Raw genomic sequence first — 3,245 nt, 5'->3', positions numbered from 1 at the left:
AAGCAGGCCACACCTACAGAAGAGGTTCCAAATTTTTTTGAAACCCACCACTGGTCCTTGGATATGATTATTCTACACTATCATGCTCATATTTATAAAACTCAGTGCCTCTGTGAAAGGTAAGGATGACTACTGCATTTGTGGTGCAATCAGAACATTGCGTGTGTTGAAGTTGTTTAACGCAAACCAAAGATGCCTTTTAAAAAATAAGTTTACATCATATTCTTATGCATGCCAGTGCTGTGTGTGAGGTAATTTAAGGTGGTTCTGACAAGTGTCATGGGCATCTTCATATCCGGTCACATGGGCGGCAAGCCACCCCCCCACCCAGTCACATGGGTGGCAAGCCACGCCCACAAAGGAGGCTACACCCACAGAGTAGGTTCGAACAATTTTTGAAACCCACCGCTGGTGCAGATGCTCTCAGTGTACATAAAAAGATACATTCCAAGAATCATAAGATACAATTATTAGTTATGGATTGATTAGGGATCCCGTCTTCCACTCTACGGATTGATAATCTATTCTAGATAAAACGCGAGAAATCTACTTCTTCCTCCCTTTCCTCCCACGCTCCCTCTTCTCCGAAAGCGGCGCTCCGCCTGCGCCCTTTCCGTGCTCTCTTCGACCCAGCCCCACCCTTCCGGCTGCTCCTCTCCCGCAACGCCAGGGCTTTCGTCACATCCGCTGCGTTCCGAGGGAAGCACCGGCAAGCGGCGCTGTTCTCTGTTCTCGCCGAGCCCGCGGCCTTTGCCGACCTTGCGCAGATCTTCCCAGCCTAGACGCGGTTTCAGTCAGCTCCTGCTGCGGATTCAAGGGCGGAGGCCGTCCACGCGTTTCTCCCTCACCCCCTCCTCAAAGGGTGAGCGGGCCGAGAGGCAACCACCGGCGCAGTCATGCTGGCTTTGCAGAAGGGGCTGCGGTTGCTGAATGGGACCGTGAGGAGCCAGATCCTCCCAAGGGCAAACACGTCCACCAAGTCAGGAAAGAACAGTTTCTTGGTGAGAGTTTATTTCCTTAACCGCTTCCTTCCAACGCACGCGCGCACACCGGCCCATGACTCATGGATGTCAGTCCTGCTCGCCTTCAGGAGCAGGTTTCTGAAGGGCTCAACAATCGCCTCTGGCGAGAGTCCCTTGGCTAGGCCTGGGCTAGGAAGAGCGCAGTCCGGGGGTCAAAGGCTTTTATATTAATTATTCCGCTACGGCGAGGCCGGGTTATATATTGTGCCTCTTTTCCCGGCCGGACTGAAATAAGGTGATGGAAGAGGAAATGCTCCCAAGGACAGCGTCACGTGCCTTCTTCATGTCTCTTTCAAGGAAATTTAAAAATGGTCGTTTAAATGGCTACGGTATTAGCGGGAGGGCCTTCACCCCGGCCTCTGTAGTTACATGAAGGCCGTATAGTTGCAGAAGGCCTTATGCGTCGTTAATGAAAACCAACAGACTTAAGCCTTAAATCCTGTCTGCATTCTTGGCACTCACTTCGCTTACTAAAATAAAAGCTGTCAGCTAGGTTGGTTAGGAACCTATTTGATTTCTCACTTGGTGCAGAATTAGTTTTCCAATTGATATTATGATATAATATATTTTAGTAATATATTTTTATCATATTATATTATATTACATCCAACTCTGTTAATCTGTTATAAAGGCAGGAGAGATTTAACACTCTCCCCCTCCCCCAGTATTTTCCCCCTGAAATTCATTTAAATTTGTTAAGATTTGCTCTTAATATTAGTAATGGGTTTTTAATTCCTTGTCACATTGACAGTGTCTTTAATCCAACATTTTACAATCTGAAGCATTATAACACCCCCCTCCAATGCCCAGTGTTGTAGCAATCTGTATTTTTGAGAGGCTGCCATGTAACAGATGAAATCACAACTAAGAATAGGATAAGTGGTTTCAGCTAGTTGTTTAAAAATCATTATGATTGGTTTCTTAGTTTGGAATGCTTCCACTCAGTGCATTTGTGCTTGCTTCATAAAGAATTTTATGAGAGTAAGCTAGATAATGGCCTTTTTCAGTTTTAATCTTTTGTACATTCCCATTTTTTTTCATTTCACAAGAAACTGGTAAGAGGGGAAAGTCTTATATCAGGAATTCTTATTCTTGCAGCAAACATGAGTGCATTATTTTTCAGGTTGTTGTAGATTTTCCAGCAGTACAGCACTAACTGCCTACATTTAAAATAGGCTGCAAATACTTCTGAGATTTATGTTGCCATTGTGTTTACTGTAAGAAATAAGTAAAACATAACAGATAGAACTTACAGTAATTTGAAGAATGTACCCCGTAAAATTATCTCAAGGAATCTATAGGAATTTGTACTGTTGAGAAAAAACTCAGGATCATTAAGATTACAATAAATATTGTATATGCCATATGTTATTTTCTATATGAATTATAAATCATATGTACAATAAGTTATAGAAGTCTGGACATAGTCCATAAGCTGCCATATATAAACTATGATAGAAATGAAACTAAATAGACACAATTGTCACCTAGCTTGTGCATCTATTATCTCTCGTATGTTGCATACTTAACACATTTTTTTTTCAATTTACAGGAAAATGCCATTGCATTCACCGTGATTTTTACTGGTGGCTTTTTCCCAATTTGTTGGGTTATGGGCAATCTGGACAGTTATAGTAAATGAGAAGAAAAAGCTTTGGGAACATGGTCACGAAGAAGAAAATGTCAATGTTTGTTATTCCCAGAGGCTTTCATTATTAAAACTAAAATTTGAAAATTCACAAGTCCAAGTTTTTATTTAGAAAACCAGTATGTGTTATCAATGATAGAAGTAAATATTGAGGTTCTCTATATTAATTACAAAAATATTTATGCAAATTTCAGATTCAATTTTTTAAAAAGCTTCCCAGGAACAGAAGGCACAGCCAAAGAAAAACAAACAAACCCTCCTCATCATGAAATTTATATTGGCAGGGAAAGATATGATAAAAGAATAGATTTTGACAGCAGTTAGGGTTTAAAATATTTTTTATTGGCAGGACACCCAATCTTGAACCTAGTCACCACATCTAGCCTAACATTGTACAATTCTACTCTGCAATTGATTTATAATTCAGAAGGCCAAGTGAAAATGTGATTGACTAAACCATGGCTAAGCTAGTATAAGTAAATACAAATAGTACTCGGTTAACAGCAATTGGGACTGGAATTTTTGTCACTAAGCAATGTAATCTTAAAGTGTGATGTCAAATGACCACATCACTT

At 41.0% G+C, this 3,245-nt stretch overlaps 1 long non-coding RNA gene across 1 annotated transcript; it reads left to right on the top strand.

The window, feature by feature from the left end:
- The first annotated feature begins 499 nt into the window (after positions 1 to 499).
- Positions 500 to 2,764, top strand: LOC106547591 (uncharacterized). The gene is made up of 2 exons (XR_001313440.2): positions 500 to 1,001; positions 2,575 to 2,764. It is a non-coding gene; the product is annotated as an uncharacterized LOC106547591 (long non-coding RNA).
- Positions 2,765 to 3,245: the final 481 nt, after the last annotated feature.

This window comes from Thamnophis sirtalis, unplaced genomic scaffold (assembly GCF_051295495.1).
Source record: "Thamnophis sirtalis isolate CommonGarterSnake01/CBP01778 unplaced genomic scaffold, rThaSir2_p1.2 scaffold_1, whole genome shotgun sequence".
NCBI classification, from domain to species: Eukaryota; Metazoa; Chordata; class Lepidosauria; order Squamata; family Natricidae; genus Thamnophis; species Thamnophis sirtalis.
The sequence above is the reverse complement of the archived record's forward strand: the minus strand, read 5'-3'. Positions and strand labels throughout refer to the sequence as shown.